General features: G+C 34.2%; 1 pseudogene; it reads right to left on the reverse strand.

Annotated features, from left to right (window-relative positions):
* The window catches only part of LOC100925667, a 32,281-nt pseudogene extending 27,499 nt beyond the window's left edge, over positions 1–4,782 (reverse strand).
* Between the last annotated feature and the right edge of the window lie 14,208 nt (positions 4,783–18,990).

Below are 18,990 nucleotides of genomic sequence, written 5' to 3' on the forward strand. Positions count from 1 at the left end.
GGAGCACTTTAAGCTTGATTAGATATTGAAGACATCAAGGTCATCCACTACATCTCAAGTCATGACCAATTGCTTAAGTCTGCCCTGCCACTGAACAGTTTTGACTTGGGAAGAGAGGGTAAGGTTGATGACTTCATGCAACTCTGCCTTACTTAAAACCTATTTATATCAGAATCAAAAGACATAAAAAATGATAGAAAAAGACAGATAGACATTAGACAAGGTAGGATGAGAGGCAAAGAGAAAAGAGATAAGACGGTCCAGAGTGATCTTTTGGACTGGCTGGTTATGAGATTCATGAATTGTTTGTTGATTTTTTATTACTTGGTGAACGAGAAGAGGAGAAAGGAAAAATCATTCTTATCATTCTGGAGTGGTTTGTGGCATTGTTCAGTCCATTTAAGATTTTCTGACACCTTAGGTAGGAATCATACTATTCTAGCCAAGGGAATATGCAGCCATCATGGAATAAGTGATTACAAGGTAACTGCTAGACATCCTCACCCACCACATAGTCATCTTTGCATACAGGGCATTCTAACCCTGAACATACAAGTTCCTCTGTGACTTCTATGGTGGAAAGGGATTGTATTTTTTTTTGTCTGCAGTTTTTCAAACTGATTGAGGATCTGTGTCATGATTTTGTCCAGACCATTAGCACCCCACTTGTAGTCCATTGGGTTTGAATGCAAAGCAATCCCAAGGGTCCAGTTCCAGATTTAGTATTGTTGCAGATACAATAATTCCATTGAGCAATTGCTATATAATTCCTTCTAAGCTTGGGAGGCCTCCATGTCTGCCTTCAGCATGTGGTGGAGTGAAGGAGGCCATGGCTGCCAAATGGCACAGAAGTAGTGGGACTAGTATTTTCTTCCTGCCTTTTCTCTCAGTTCCTTGCATCTTCAGAATGCATTCTGAAAATGGATATGGGAAATGTAAAGCTGTCATCAAAAATCCCAAAGGTAAACTGGCCATAGCTGCTGTGACAAGGTGTATAAATACTGATCTACTTTCTCAAATGGCTGTCCTGGTCCATGGGAGTTATAGCAGAGTTGGAACTGTTTTCAGTATTTCTGTTGTCTTTCTGAAGCTCTTCTTTAAAACCAGATTCACACCTTGGGCAGGTATGACAGGGAAATCTTTGTCCAACAGAGTGCCAGAAACTCTATCAGGTCTGCAACTAAGTGTCTACCATTTCCTTTTCCCAGAAGCCCCTACTCAGATGTCTTTTTTTTAAAAAAAAAGTTTATTTATTTTTTAATACTTATTGCTTTATTAATCATGTTGGGAGAGAATAATCAGAGCAAAAGAGAAAAGTCATGGGAGAGATGATAAACAGAAAAAAGGGAGTGAACATAGCATGTGTTTATTTACATTGTTTTCTTACATCTTTTTCTGCATGAAGATGGCATTTTCTGTCCTAAGTCTACTGGAATTGCTTTGAATCACTGAACTGCTGAGATGAACCAAGTTTTTCATAGCTGATCATGTAATCCTGGTCCTGCTTGTTTTGCTCAGCATCAGTTCGTGTAAATCTTTACAGGCCTTTCTATCATCAGCTTGTTCATCATTTTTTTATACAACAATAAAATTCTATTACCTTTATGTACCACAGCTTGTTCAGTCATTTCCCAATTGATGAATGTCTACTTCTTTTCCAATTCATTACTACCACAAAAAGAGCTGCTACAAACATTTTTTGAACACGTGGGTCTTTTTTCCCTTTTTTATGATTTCCTTAGGATACAGACCCAGTAATGTTACTGCTGAATCAAAGGATATACACATTTTGATAGCCCATTGGCCATAAGTCTGGATTGTTCTCCAGAATTGTTGGATCATTTCACAACTCCACCAAAAATGCATTAGTCTACCGGTTTTTTCCATATCCCCTCCAACATTTATCATTATCTTTTCCTGTCTCTTAACCAATCTGAGAGATGTAAGGTGGTATATCAGAGTTGTTTTAGCTTATATTTTTCTATTCATTAGTGATGTAACTCGTATTCTTATAAATTTGGCACAGTTCTTTAAATATTTTAGAAATGAGACCTTTTTCAGAAATATTAGCTGTAAACATTTTCCCCAGCTTTGTACTTCTTTTTTAATCTTGTTTCTGTAGGTTTTGTTTCTGCAAAACCTTTTTAGTTTATTGTAATCAAAACTGTCTATTTTGTCTTTCATAGTATTCTTTAGTTCTTCGTTGGTCACAAATTCCTCCCTTCTTTAAATATCTAATAGGTAAATTATCCCATTCTCCTAATTTGTTTATATTGTCATCCTTTATGCCCAAATCATGTACTTATTTTGACCTTTTTTTTTTTTTTGGTATGGGGTGTGAGATGTAGGTCTATGCCAAGTTTCTGACATATTATTTTCCAGTTTTCCCAGAAATTTTTGTCAAATAGTGAGTTATTTGAGAAGCTGGAGTTTGGGCATTTATCATATACTAAATTGCTATAGACTTTGATTATTATGTTGTGAGAATCTAATCTATTACACTGATTCACCACTCCATTTCTTAGCCAGTACCAAATGGTTTTGATAACTGCTGTTTTATAATATAGTTTTAGATTTGGCATTGCTTAGCCACAATTCTTTGTATTTTTCCATTAATTCCCTTGGTATTCTTGATCTTTTGTTTTTCCAGATGAATTTTGTTATTATTTTTTTTCAAGTTCTATAGAATAATGTTTTGGCAGTTTGATTGGTATGGCACTGAACAAGTAGACCAATTTAGGCAGAATTGTCATTTTTATTATATTTGTTCAGCCTAGCCATAAACAATTGATATTTCCCAGTTGTTTAGATCTGACTTTATTTGTATGAGAAGTGTTTTGTTATTGTGTTCATATACTTCATGGGTTTGTCTTGGCAAGTAGACCCCCCAAGTATTTTATTTTCTCTGCAATAATTTTAAATGGAATTTCTCTTTTTATCTCTTCCTGATGGGTTTTATCAGTAATATATAAACATGCTGATGATTTATGTGGTTTTATTTTATATTCTAGAACTTTGCTAAAGCTGTGACTTGTTTCCAGTAGGTTTTTGGATGATTTTCTAGGATTCTCTAGGGATATCATTATATCATTTACAAAGAGCGAAAATTATTTCCTCATTGTCTATTCTAATTACTTTAATTTCTTTTTCTTTTTTTATTGCTAAAGCCAACATTTCTAGTATAATACCAAGTAGTAATAGTGATAATAGTATCCTTGTTTCACCTCTAATCTTATTGGGATGCGTTCACCACTCTATCATTGTCAAGAAAGCCCAACTATGCCACAAAGATTTAGAAATGAATAAACTGACTGAACAATAGTTGAGTGACTTTGGACAATCTTTTTTCTCTTTTTAACCTCACTTCCCTATCTGTAAAATGAGAATGTGGGCTACCCTGTGTATGATTTCATTCATGTAAGGAATTCTTAGATCAGGAAGTGCTCTATTAAGGCAGACTAACACTTTCTCCGAGATTATAATTTTAGAGTCCCATAGTATTGAAAGTATATGTTACTTATCTAGGGTCATAAAGCCATTATTTGTTAGAAATAGGCCAAAAGCAGGTCTTTCTAATTCAAAACCCTGATATTTATCCTCTATATCACGTTATCCTTAATTTTGTTAAGTTTGTATTCAATTCTCTTTGACTCAGTTTGGGGTTTTCTTGCCAAAGGTCCTGAAATAGTTTGCCATTTCCTTCTCCAGTTAATTTTATAGGTGAGGAAACTGAGCAAACAGGTTAAGTGACTTGCTCAGGCCACATAGCTGAGGAAGTGTTTGGGGCCACACTGGAACTCAGATCCTCCCGACTTTGCCACTTAGCTGCTCTTCATACACTAGCAAGGAAACTGAAAAAAGGACCTTCATCAAGATGTACATTTGAAATCTGATTCTACCATTTTTTGCTAAGTTATTTGAAGCATATCAAGTACTTGGGCTTTAGTTTTGGTGTCAGTTATTGGAAGGGGAGGCATAAACTGCCTCAGTGACAACTGGGATTTCCCTAAATTTGTGTCTTACTATCATTGTTTTGTAAATCTATTGCTACTGTTCCCAAAGATGCTAGGTATATACCTGTAGGAGATTGTGCCATGCCCCCCCCCCAAGTTGATGATGGGTACATTTTAATAAATACTTTTGTTTTGAATTACCTATTCTTATTGGCTGAATGTTAAGGTGAAGCTCTTTGGTGGGAACAATAGTGCTAGGAATCTGTGCCCACAGGGTACTCCTAGAACCTTGAAAATAGTTGTCATCATGGGGTCCCATACTGAAAAAAAAATTAATATAGAGTTAAGGTGAGAGAGCAGAGGAGTTGTAAAAAAATAATTATCTGGGTATTTCTCTGCTTTTTATGAGATTTTTTAATCTTTTAGACCAGGTTATATGTTATATACATTTTTACTGTTAGAGCTAGACAGAGAAGTGACTTGCTCATTGCAACCAATTAATAATTAAATCTTTTTGGAATGGACCATGTCCATCCAGCCAATTATTCTCTAATATCAGATTCAAATAGAGGAAGTTACTGAAATGCTCAACATAGGAGGTTCAATGAAATTATTTATTAGATGGAACAAAGAGATTCAATGGTAGGAATGGTGAAAGTTTGCCAAACCACATCTCACAATTCCTAACTCTGGGTTATTCAACAGTATAGCTAGGCAACCAAGATGTGCCCAGAGTATCTCAGAAAGCAGTATTGCTTAGAATAGAATACCTTTCTGAGCTTTTATTCAGTGTCATAAACCATTCATGCAACAGGGTTTGAATTATCATGTTGCAGAAACTTCCTATCCAAGTCTTAGCCACCAGATGCATTTCTCTGCCAGCCATAAAGTGCTAGGCATTCTGTAAGACATATGCTTTATTATAGATATTTCCTGGTTATAAAAAAATTCTCATGCTCATTCCTGAATGGAATGTCAGAATATCCCTGTTGGTATGCATCCTGAATCTTCCAAGAAAGTTCCTAGATTATTAACTAAGCCAAGACCCATAGAAATAGTTGCTACTGTAGAACTTTTTTTTTTAATGTGTACTAAATTTATGAACTGAAATCTCTCATTTTCAGTGATGACTCATTTTCCAGGGAAAAGTTCAGCTTCTTATTATCATAGAATGCCTATGATGGTGTTCAAGGCATAAGAAACAATCTAATAAAACAGGTAAATTTTCAGAGTGGATGAGAAATGTGAGTGGGAGGGGGCTGGTAAGGGAGTGGAGGATTTGTTCCACAGAACTCCCACTGGCTTTGAACGGAGTCTTATATGAGAAACTAAGGGAATGGGTTGGAATATAAATTGAAATTTACCCACACTGTTGAAGGAATGATATTGGCAGTCTTCCAAAATGTTTGTTCATAGCTGAGTTGATATTAATGGATATATAAATTTATGTATACTTTATAGTTAGCATTTTATGAAGTGTTCCTTGAAGTAATTATCAGTCCAACACCATACCCTAGCTAATAATATTTAATAACAATAATAATGCTTTGTGTTTCTTCCAAAGATTGCAAAGTTACTAAGCTATTCATCATACTGTAACATTCTGGTGGAGCAGTCAATGTGTTTTCATAGCATAAATTTGCAAATAAAGAAACTGAGACCCACTGTTATGTGATTGAAAATGTCCACCATCATAGGTATCATTAACTGAACAAGGAAACATCTTTCTTATTATGAATTTTTCTCACTTTCATCAAATCTGACATTGACATTGAGTTACTTGTCTCATAACTATTTATTAAGCAACTATTATATATGGACAGGTACAGGCTGAGTTATCCTGAGTAAATGTCTTTACTTTTCAAATTAGGGACACGTTCAAAAACTAAGTTCAGGACAAGAATCAATCTGCATTGGTAATGGTAGTTAGTTCATAGAGAATTTGTTGCAAAGATGAAATCATAGACTCATTCCAAAATTAAACTTTTCTTGAATACTTGGTGAGTGTCATTTCTCACTAAAAAGTAAATAAATAAGAAATAATAAATAAGCATGTTCCTTCCTTGTCAAGCCTTGCAATACTATCCTTATCATTACCCAAATTCCCAACCTTATGAATTCCATCAGCTAAGCCTTACTCTGATTCATACCATACAAGCAAATACTTTCTTAATATTGTCATTTCTACCTCTGTAACATCTCTTAAGTCTCTTCTCTCTCCATTCACTCAACCATTATTTTAGTTAAAGTCCTTGTTTTTCCTTACCTGAACTGTAATAATAGCCTAATTGGTCTTCCTACCTGAAGTCTCTCACAATTTCATGCCCTTTCTTTGCAATGTAAGCTCCTTAATCAATTAAACCTACTCACTCCCTATTCCCTCTAGAATCAAATACAAAGTCTTTTTTGGTTTTGCTCAGATATACTCCACATTTCTCCCATTCTACAGATCAGTCACACTGGCCTGCCTCTAGTTCCTCACCAGATGTCTGCTTTTCAGTATCCTATCTTGGCACCTTTGTAGCTTTATTTTGCAGTGATTGCTCCCTAGGCTTGGAATGGTTTCTCTCTTCATATTCTTGTATGAGTCCCTAGCTGCCATAGAATTTAGATCAGATTGTCATCTTCTATAAAAATTCTTTCCTGGTCTTAGTGGCTAGCACTTTTAACATCCAAGAATCTCTCTTATATCTGCTTTGTATTTGTTTACATAAGTAGGTAGGCAGGTAAAAAAGTAGAAAGATAGATAGATATCATTTCTCTATTTATAAAAAGATATTATCTTCTTTCAGGGGAATGATAGCTAGTTAGACCATCTATTTCTATCTATAAAATATATTCTCTCTCAGGGGTAATTATAAATAAAATACAAATATTTTATCTTAGGTTATGATAGATAGATATTAGATAGACAGAGATATAGTATATTTTTCTGTTTCTGTCTCTGAATGTGTGTTTGTGTGTGTATGTGTGTGCGTGTGTGTGTCTGTGTGTCTGTCTGTCTCTGTGTGTGTCTCCTCTCTCTTTATCTTTTTCTCTCAGAGAAGATGTGCTCCTTAAGGACAGAGACTGTTTCATTCCTATCTTCTAATGCTTAGAACATTACCTGACTTAAAGTTGGTTTTTGATAAATGTTTGCTGATTAATTGAAAATGAATAAAAACCTCTAATTTATATATATGAGGAAAATGAGTGTTAGAGAGATTAAATGAATTGCCCAAGATCATATTCTTAATAGCTGGCAGAATCAAGATGAAAACCCAGATCTTCTAACTTTAATACCAGAGTTGTTTTGACTATTCTAGAGTGACCTCTTCATATGAATACTAAATATCAGGAGGGTACATTTACAAGAGGATTCCTCAGTACCTCATATGCTTCAAATTACTGACCAGTAGGAATTTACCTCTTACATAAGAGTCCAAAGGACCCCATTTCTGCCTGGATCCATATCCACTGTGGCAATGAGTGACCACAGATGTAGCACAGGCATTGGAGGCCAAAATGTTCTGGCTTGCCTCAAGCATTTATACTTTCTCTTGCATCATTACTAATTGCTGATCTGGGGGTGCTTCTAGAATAGTTATGTTCTCCATTGCTTTTTCCCTGGAACATAGATGGGGTGAGCTTTTTCCTGGTCCTTTTTTTTTTTTTTTTTGGTGCACCTGTAATCTTTTCTCCTCTCAGAATTGCCTCCCATTTTAACTCTTCAGCTACACCTACCTCATAATTGCCACCTGACACTCTCTGTTCATCTCTCCTCTTGGCTAATTGCCTTCATTCTATCTATAACCTGCCCGATTGTGCCTTCCTGTTACCCTCTTTGCCTTCTAACCTCTCCCTGATTTTACTAATTTGATAGGGGCCAATACTGATTCTCCTTTGCCCTTTCTGTCTCTTGCCACCTGCTGGTCCCCTCACTGCACTCTCCACCTCCTATGCCCCCAGTGTGACAATCCTGCTGCCTGCTCCACCTGTCCCTGGGCTCTTTGTTTTCACCCCCTAAAAGGCACAGATGGGATTGCTCTGGCTTCCCTGAGACTGTCTAATGGAGAAGTAGAATGCTAATAGCTGTGAGGAATGAAGCAAGGATAAAAACCCCAAACCAATGCAAACTCCAAACACATCTAGAAGGAACCCCAAAGAGATTTTACAAGGTAAATCTAAGTCTTCCAGCAGTGTTCAGGTCTATACAGCTGACCCTCATTCCACCCTCTGGCATATTGCTTTGAGTTCAGTGACTATGGAACTATGGACTATGAAACCAGCAGACCATTTTCCTCTTTTCAGATTCAGCTTCTAAATTGGGTGTGGAGACAGAAAAAGATAACAACTCTGGCAATTGCTATTGCTTCAGAAACAATCCCATTTCATTCCAAACCAAGCATTTTATTGAATAATTGATCATATTTAATAGCATTTTAAAGGCATAGAAATTGCTTTCCTCCTAACAGTCCTGTAAGATAGATTATTAATATCTCCATTTCATAGATGAGGCACCTGAGGCTCAATTAGCAGAAGTGACTTGCCTAAGGTGATACTGTTGGTAAATATTGAAAAAGAGATTGAAGATGAGCTCTCTTAACCTCACAATCGAGTGCATTTTCCAGTATACTTTTTCTTAATATCTACAAAGTACATGTTCTTATCCTGGGTGTAAGATTTTCAGGAAGAAAAAAAAAATAAAAAAGGTTCCTCTTTCTTTCTGTATATATCCCTTTGTGGTTTAGGCTGGTCTTACTCACAGACAAAATTAATGACTCCCTTACATGGTAGTAGTTAAAAAATATTAACCCCATTGTCTTTTTCCCAAAGACCTTAAATTATGTCATTATTGATTTCTTCCTTATTTTGGAATCACTCTCCCTAGGCTATTTGTTAATATAAAATTCCTTAGGAATTAAAAAGGTCAATACTACTTTAATCCCTCTTTGTGAATAATCACTTTTCTAGGTAAACAAACCTGTAATAACCAGGGATAGAATAAGTCTACTGGAAGTTATCTGGGAAGAAGAGGAGAATAATAAAAAGCAAAGATAAGACCACAAGCAAAAATTAGCTAACATCACAATATTGTCAAGGGCCCAGTGCAATGCTGTTATAAAACCAGTAGTCTGATATTTGTCCCTTGCTAAAAATTTGAATGAAACCATTACTCTAGTTCTTTGACTCAGGCCAAAGGCCTGTATGAGAACAATCAGTCCCTCATATGAGGAATTCTCTACCACAGACCTTTGTCCGTATGTCCTTGTGTATTTAGGTCAATAGCAGCTGGTGGTTCTGTTTCTCTTGTTGATGAAAAAGATGACCAATGATAAGATACCATCAATAATAATGTCTATTAGGTTTAAGTGAAAGTAAAAACAGAAGCCTTACAAATCAACCAAAGAACAGAATAAAAATCTGGTAGAGGGCACAATTGTTATAGTGAAAAAAAAATTATCAGTCCTTGCCTTAAGGAATCCTGATGAAGTGGAAATAGTCTTAAGCTTAAATGAGGGTTGGAATCTCTTATTAGAACTGTGAATCAGTTTGTGTTTCATGATTCCTAACGTTCCTAACACATAGAAGGTGATTAATAAATGTTTATTGACTGAATGAGTAAGGTAAATTCTAACCTAACATTCTGTCATCTAAAAGGTATTAGATAAAAGGATTGTAATCAAATAATTTATATAGCATTGGGGCCAATTGTTCTTTAAATGTTTGGTAAAATTCACATGTAAATCCATCTGATCCTGGGGATTTTTTCTTAGGGAGTTGTTTAATTGCCTGTTCTATTTCTTTTTCTGAAATGGGACTATTCAAGCAATTTATATTATATTATATGATAGAGCAGCAGTTACCAAAACTATTTGGTATGGCTAAGGAATAGATTAGTTGATCAGTGGAATAGATTAGGTTCAAGGGATAAAACAGTCAACAAATATAGCAACCTAGTCTTTGACAAACCCAAAGATCCCAGCTTTTGGGATAAGAACTTACTGTTTGATAAAAATTGCTGGGAAAATTGGAAACTAATATGGCAGAAACTAGGCATTGATCCATACTTAATGCCGTACACCAAGATAAGGTCAAAATGGGTTCATGACCTAGGCATAAAGAATGAAATTATTAATAAATTAGAGGAACACAGGATAGTTTACCTCTCAGACCTGTGGAAAGGGAAGGTCTTTATGACCAAAGCAGAACTATAGATCATTACTGATCACAAAATAGAAAATTTCGATTATACCAAACTGAAAAGTTTTTGTACAAACAAAACTAATGCAGACAAGATTAGAAGGGAAGCAATAAACTGGGAAAATATTTTTACAGTCAAAGGTTCTGATAAAGGCCTCATTTCCAAAATATATAGAGAATTAACTCTAATTTATAAAAAATCAAGCCATTCTTCAATTGAAAAATGGTCAAAGGATATGAACAGACAATTCTCAGATGAAGAAATTGAAACTATTTCTAGTCATATGAAAAGATGCTCCAAGTCATTATTAATCAGAGAAATGCAAATTAAGACAACTCTAAGATCCCACTACACACCTGTCAGATTGGCTAAGATGACAGGAAAAAATAATGATGATTGTTGGAGGGGATGCGGGAAATCTGGGACATTGATGCATTGTTGGTGGAGTTGGAACGAATCCAACCATTTTGAGAGTAGTTTGGAACTATGCTCAAAAAGTTATCAAACTGTGCATACCCTTTGATCCAGCAGTGTTACTACTGGGATTATATCCCAAAGAGATTATAAAGAAGGGAAAGGGACCTGTGTGTGCACGAATGTTTGTGGCAGCCCTTTTTGGAGTGGCTAAAAACTGGAAACTGAATGGTTGTCCATCAGTTGGAGAATGGCTGAATAAATTGTGGTATATGAATATTATGGAATATTACTGTTCTGTGAGAAATGACCAACAGGATAATTTCAGAAAGGCCTGGAGAGACTTACATGAACTGATGCTGAGTGAAATGACCAGGACCAGGAGATCATTGTATACTTCAACAACAATACTATATGATGACCAGTTCTGATGGACCTGGCCATCCTCAGCAATGAGATCAACCAAATCATTTCCAATGGAGCAGTAATGAACTGAACCAGCTATGCCCAGAAAAAGAACTCTGGGAGGTGACTAAAAACCATTACATTGAATTCCCAATCCCTATATTTATGCCCACCTTCATTTTTGATTTCCTTCAGAAGCTAATTGTACAATATTTCAGAGTCTGATTCTTTTTGTACAGCAAAATAACGTTTTGGTCATGTATACTTATTGTGTATCTAATTTATATTTTAATATATTTAACATCTACTGGTCATCCTGCCATCTAGGGGAGGGGGTGTGGGGGGGTAAGAGGTGAAAAATTGGAACAAGAGGTTTGGCAATTGTTAATGCTGTAAAGTTACCCAAGCATATATCCTGTAAATAAAAGGCTATTAAAAAAAAAAAAAAGGATTGTAATCCTGGGATAAAGACTTCCTCATAAAACAAAAATATCATAGGGAAAGGAGATGACTAAAAATGTACAAATCTGAACAGGCAAAAGGAGAAAAAAGGGGGAAAGAAATCAAAATTTAAGTTTATTTCATTTCTACATATATAAGTGAATCATTTAGTCTTTATATTTTAATCATGTTCATGTTCAAAATTATTCTGGTCATATTATAAATAACTTTCCTTCCTTCCTCTGTTCCTTTGTTCCTTCATTCCTTCCTTCCCTCATCTCCTTCCTTCCTTCCCTTCTTCCTTCCTTTCCTCCTTCCCTTCTTTCTTCCTTTCTTCCTTCCTTCCTTCCCTCCTTCTCCTTTTTTTCTTCCTTCCTTCCTTCCTTCCTTCCTTCCTTTCTTTCTTTTCTCCCTCTATCCACATAGAGTATCATACCCTCAGCTACAGATGCTTTTAAAAGCATCATTTTTTCTCTTTTGCATCTCTGAATCCTTGCTAGATATCTTGGGGTTTACTGTTTAGATTTCTTTCTAATGATCAGTCGTTAAACCAAAACCAATTTGATTTTAGTTGTCCATCAACAGGTCCTAGGTCAAACTCCATTTGGTTATTGTTTGTGTTGATTCAGATTGAATGTATATTGCAGTCATTTCTGTTTTGACTAGAAACCCTAGTTTCTGGGAGGGCCTTTCCCTCCCAGATTCATTCATTCATTCTCATTTATTTATTTAGATTTTCTTTTTTGGACAAGGATAAAGAGATCTTTGTCTTAATTGCTATCTAGTTTTAATCACTGTTCTCAGTCAAACTGAGACCTATTGAAGACTTTAACTTAAAAAGACCAAGATCTCCCATTTGATCCAAGGCCATATGCACTCATCCTGATGGGATGGGACCCAGATAGCTCTGGAGAGGGAAGTGAGGCAGATGATCTTGCCTAGCCCTCTTGCACTTAAATCTAATTCATTTACATGTCATGGCATCAATTTCCTGATGTCATAGTCCTCTTCAAGAAGGAAGGACAAACAACAACACGAGTGAGGTACTCCGTTACAACAAAACCTAATCATATGGAAAAATGGTTGAAAAATAATTACAGTGAGACAGAAAAGAACATTAAATGATGCTTGTGTGAAAATTCTTTTTCTTTCTTTCTTCTTTTTTCTTCCATCACTTTCTCTCTTTTTTGTCTCTTTTTTCTTCCATCACTTTCTTTCTTTTTTTATCTTTTTTCTTCTTTTCTAGAGTTCTCTTTATTTTTATTGTTATACTTAATTATACATGTTAATTCATTTTTTTGCATATTTCCATATAAGTCATGTTCAGAGACAAAAATCAAAATATAATTAAAAACACAAGAAAAACAACAGGAAAAAGGGTGAAAGTAGTATGCATAGATCCACATTCAATTTCCATAGTTCTCTCTCTGGAAACAGATACCATTTGCCAAAGTTTATTGGAATTGTTTTGGATCACTGAATTGCTGTGAACAACTAAGTATATCATAGTGAAAACAGGATTTCAACAAATTTGTTCACTTGGGAAAAATATATATTTCCATTAAAACCAACTAATATGCCACATTGAGTATTAAAAGAAGGATGTAATGACACAATTTATAAAACTATTGCATTTACAAGAGATTTTAGACATTATCTAATTCAAATGAAGGAGGTAAGTGAGGGCCACAAAGGTGAAATGAATTACTCAAGGTTACCCAATTAATTAGTGGCAAAGCTTATCTTAGAATTCAATCATGGCAATTGAAATCTAGTTCTTAATTTCCTTCATCCTTTGCCTCTTTTGAATTTTACTATTATTATTTTTTAGTGCCCAGGTATATGAACTCTTCTTTGTCATGATGACTGGTTTAGATGTCAGTTAAGATCTGCTGAGGTTAGGAGAAAAAGGATGATGGGGGGGAACACATTGGAATTTTACTCCTAAGCTTAATTGAATAAATGTGAGATTAGGTCACAGTCCATATCATTTGAGAAATATGAACCCTGATGTCTTCAAGTTGACACAAGTATCATTTAATGTTCTTTCCTGTCTCACTGTAATTAAGCACATTACCTCCATCTTTCAGACACTAAACTTATTTCAATTTTCCACCACAGGTATTTTTAATTGACTCCATCTTTATTCAAAAGGAGGGAGGGTGAACTAATGGCTTATTCTGGTGATGGGCAAGTCAGAGGAAAACTTAACATCTGTTTGATAAAAAGTCAAAGTTTCTAATCTTACATTTGGAAGGGACATTAGAAAACTTCTAGGATAACCATAAAGGAATTAGCTTTTTAGCATTCCTGACAGATGAACATTCACCTTCAAAGGTCTCTTTTACTTGAACAGGAGTTCTTAAGCTTTTTTTTTTTTTTATTATCAAGAACCTTTTGGACAGGCTAGGGAAACCTACAGACCCTACTCATAGTGATGTCTTTAAATTCATAAAATAAAATTTGTGGATTATAAAGGGAATTAATTATTTTAGAAAATGGCTATCAATTTTTTAAATATTTCATATACCCCAGGTAAAGATGAAATACTTCAAGATATATAAGAACTCACTACTTCTTGACATGATTCATTCTATATTTTTGTGCAGTGATTATGTGCATAACACTTTAATTTTTAAAAATTCTGCCCTCTTCCATATGACCATCCTCCAAATACTTGAAGACAATATCCTTTCCACTTTTACCATTCAAGTTTTCTTTTCTTCAAGTTCAATACCACCCCTACCTGCATCTGTTCTTTGTAGGACACGGAACCTTCACCATCTTTTTCTGACTTCTGAATACTGTTTTGGTCAAATTTGATCACTTGGACTAAATACAATATAGGCAGTCTGTTTTGTACATATTCAATTTATCCTTGTGCTCCTTGTACCTGGAATGTCTGCCTTTCTTATTGGGTGTTAAATTTTTCTCCATCTTTAAAAGCCATCTGATATGACATCTCTATCACATCTTGATATATCCATTCAGAAATTTACAAACTTCCTCTTCAGCCTTAACAATGTATGTAAAAATGTTATTTTATATTTTGTACCTCCCTAGCTTATTTTACTAATTTTGCATTATCTCATTGCTAGATTTCAAGGTTTATGAAGACAAGAGTCTGCCTCATTTAAACTTTGAATCTTTTCTAATACCTAGTGCAGTAATTTACACAATTTATCATTACTATTTATTTTTAAATAAGTGAATGAATATATATATATTTATATATATATATATATATATATATATATATATATATATATATATATATATATATATATATATATATATATATTTAATCACTATCCCTATCTCCAGAACTATCCTTCTATATACAATTCTATCTTTACTGAAACGCACATTATTACTAGTAAAGAGGGGGAAAAGAAAATTTGCTGATCCTTTTACCTTCAAGTCTGTACCCTCCCACCACCTGCTGAAACTCAAAAGGAATAGTATTAGATAAGTGCAAATTAAAAGAACTATGATTGTTTAGCTAGAAAAGATGGGCTACATGGGCATTATTTTCAAATTTGTAGTATTTTCATGTGACAAGAAGATGAAGCTTGTTTTGTTTATCCATAAAAAGAAAAGAAAATATCAGTGCAAATTAGAAAGAAACAGATTTTATCCAGAACAAAAGAAAAGTTCTTAATGAAAGCCATTTAAAAGTGGAATGTGGTATTTAGAAAGTAGTGAGTTCCTTCTCCATTAATAGACATCTTCAAGAAGAAATAAGATAAATATTTATCAGGAGTTTGTTAGGGGATCCTTGGTTAGGTAGAGATTGATTATGTGACCTCTGAGGTCCCTTTAAGTCCTAAAACCATTGTTCTTATCCTCCTTCCCCAGTGATAATCCACAGGGGGCTGATTAATGCTTGCTATAAACTCTGAATTCCATTATCCAAAGGTATAAAATTTTAGCAAAGATATTTTTTGTGAAGATGTCAAATATCATAGTATTAATGAAGTTTCCCAAGTTGGACATTCAATTCAATAAATGTTTGTGAAGTCCCTGTATGCTGGTATTGGATGTATCCTCAGAGGTCATCTAGTCTTTCATATTAATCCTGCTTCTCAAATTCATTCATAAACTGGAAGATGGAGGAGCTCTAATTTTAGTAATGAACTAACAATCCCAACTTGTTCTTTTTTAAACAATAACACATTAAAGAACATATTAGTATTATGTAAGAGAAATGGGCGAGTCAAGATCAGTTGTGTTCAGATCTTGTATCTTATATTTAACTAGTATATGACCATGGAACCATATCTTCCTGGATGATTGCTTACTGGGCAGGGGTCCTCAAACTACAGCCCACGGGCCAGATGTGGCAGCTGAGGATGATTATCCCCCTCACCCAGGGCTATGAAGTTTCTTTATTTAAAGGCCCACAAAACATTTTGTTTTTACTATAGTCTAGTTCTCCAAAAATCTGAGGGACAATGAATTGGTCCCCTATTTAAAAAGTTTGAGGACCCCTGCGGGAGAGTTGCACAAATGCTAGATATTATTATTTGTAAGATTGAAGTTTAGACAATTATCTAAGATCTATTTAAGTAATTATTATAATAATTGGTACTCTGTGTTCTACATCTATTATCTAACTTAAGCATTACTGAAATCCTATGAAATCTAGGTACTATAGATATTGTAATCTCCATATGACAGGTGAAGAAAATGTGTCTTGGAGGATTATTATGGGAAAAAAAGGTAGTAAGTAGCGAAAGCAGAAGTTGTGCCCAACTCTACCCTATTCTAAGTTTACAATGAACTTGTATTCCACCAAGGATATATCATAAACATTATATAAAAAATATTAAAGACTTTGCATTAAACTCCCAAATTTTGAGTCTTAACCCTTAGATTCCAGATTTTGAATACAACATCTAATAGTATGCCTCAGGATTTCATCTCATACCTGGCACTACACAGTTCACATAGATCCATAATTTTTTATTAGAGAACAATAAAGAATCAGGAAGAAATGATTTGACATGCACGTATTTGAGAATATTGAAAGGTTGAAAAATTCATCCAGTCAAACCAATGCAACAAAACAACCAATTAAAGGGTAACAAGGAAAGATTTTTGCATTGCCCCTTTAATCTAGATATAAAGTATGGAACCAAAATAATAGTGTGTTTCTCCAGATGATACTTTTATATTGTATTTTAATACTATTTTAAATATTTGAATTTTTTAAAAATGTACCCCATTTAATTACCCCAAAGAGAATAATCTATGGGGAGCAAGTATTTTATGGAAAGCAAACAGTATTTTTCTCCCATTTAATAAAATCTGGTGGGAAATTTAGGAAAAAAAAAAAAAAAACTTTGGAAATAAATAATTATATACATGTACATATACACATAATGTATTATATGTATATATTTATATCATACATTTGTCACGTAAATATCACACAAACTCTCATTCTCTTCGTGTATATCTATATAATTCTGAAATTTCTAAATATCTATCTACCTATCTATCTATCTATCATCTATCTGTCTACCTGTTTTTCACTCCCAAGGTTTAATCATCAATGGATATGTGTTTGGGCTTAGGGGAGTATATATATTTTCCTTTTTGCTAAAACCACTGAGAGTTTTATCGGAAGTAGCAAAAAATTCAAATTATATTTTGCTAGGACAAGTAGTGGTGCTCTTAGAAGGAAGTCATTTTGATAGATTCCTTGTCCATCTTTAGTGCACATTAACAGCATTATGGACTTTTCAGAATGTTTTTTCCATCCTCCCACATTTTAAAAAAATTCGTTCTTAGAGTTGGAAATCCTGCTGCATTTTAGACTTTCTTATAGCTGCATTGATTAGTCTTCTAGGAACTGCAGCTGCTGTAATAATCCAGTCTCTGCATCTCTGCAAGCAGGAGGGAAGGCAGTAGATAAGAGTGTGCCACAGGGAGTATATATTTAATCTACAACTGGCTTATCCAAGTGTCTTATTGCTCCCTGAGGGTCTCGCCACATGCACTATTGTGAGAATAAAATGAAAGAGAAAGGAGGAAAGAAAAGTTCACCTGAGATTGGCCTTCAACTAATTAATTCATTTTAAAATTGGCACAGAAAAAAAAAAAAAGTTTTGCTTTGTTATGTCTACAGTCATGGAGAAGAAAGTAACTTTCTTTAGGATAGCCTTTTCTGGCTATATCTTTTGTCTGCTGTTAGGGAATGCCTGAACCATTTTCCCAGTGATTTTGTGAACATGTTTAGAAGCAACTGGGATGACCAACTCCATAGCATATAGTAAGTGTTATCTGAATGCTATTTCTTATTAAGTATTATTATTGTTATTAATTGGTCAAGAAGAATACATACCAAGTAGTGAAAGAACATTATGTGAATAATTAAATAAGAACTTTCATAGTAAATTATATGTTAAAAAAACACACTTTATAAATATTTCATGTAATTTTGACAACAACACTGATGTGAAAATAGATGCCATTACTGTCTCCATTTTATAGATGAAGAAACTAACGCAAATGGAGGTTGAATGACTTTTAATATTACACAACTAGTAAATGTCTTTGTCAGAATCTGAATTAAAATCTTACTGAATTCAAGTCCAGTATTTATCTGCTGTATCCCTTAGCTGCCTACTAATTATCATCAAATTCCTTGGGGACAGAGGCCATACCTGTAACTTATCTGTATTCATCTCTATATCTAAACTTTGGTAAAACTTTCTGTTTTTAAATGTCAGTATTTACTTAGCATAGAATAGTACTAAGAACTATTATTTAATGCTAATATTCTCATTAAATGGGTATTGATGAATTAGTTCAATATTGTTCAAGTGTTTTAATTATTTAATTTTGTCATTGCTGACATAGACTAGATGTTCTGAGGTAGAATTTAGCTTCATTATAATGGTCAGTGCAGTAGGATAACTACAGAACATGCCCAAGCAATTGAAATCATTGTAGGCTGCTGAGTTGGGTTTGAAATAACAAAGGAAGATATTATCTCATAGCTATAATAATATATGATCATAACACTAAGCTCCATTTCCCTGAGTAGACAGAGAATCTAAATTTATGTCTATGAACTCAAATTTCAATCACATGTTGGATTGACAAACAAGCTGTGCTGACTGTAGCAAAGAAGTTAAGCCGGTTTTCAAGCTGCAAGATTAGAATGCCTAGGACCACAACTGATAAAATGCCTGGATATGGTGATGATTTTTCATGAAAAAGACAAATATTCTCAAGATTAAATTCAATTAAAATTTTTTGGTAGACATAGAGGGAAATAAGGGAATAGGGCTCCCATGTACCACAATCAGGGAGTTTATAAAATAACAGTAAATTGAAATTTTTGAGTTATTATAGTTATAGTTATTATAGGATATTTCATAAAAGGAATTATTGGACCATTATATCCTCTTACAGTTTTAAATGTAGTTTATAGACTTAGCTTTGGTTTTGATTTTTGAAGTGTCTGATCCCAGCAGAGAGATATGAATAGTTCTATGTATGTGACAAAAAGTAGATTACTTGCCTATTTTAGTTTGTACTATTTATTCTTGTTCTATTCTTTCTGAAGCTCACAGTACTAAT

Source organism: Sarcophilus harrisii, chromosome 1 (genome assembly GCF_902635505.1).
Source record: "Sarcophilus harrisii chromosome 1, mSarHar1.11, whole genome shotgun sequence".
NCBI classification, from domain to species: Eukaryota; Metazoa; Chordata; class Mammalia; order Dasyuromorphia; family Dasyuridae; genus Sarcophilus; species Sarcophilus harrisii.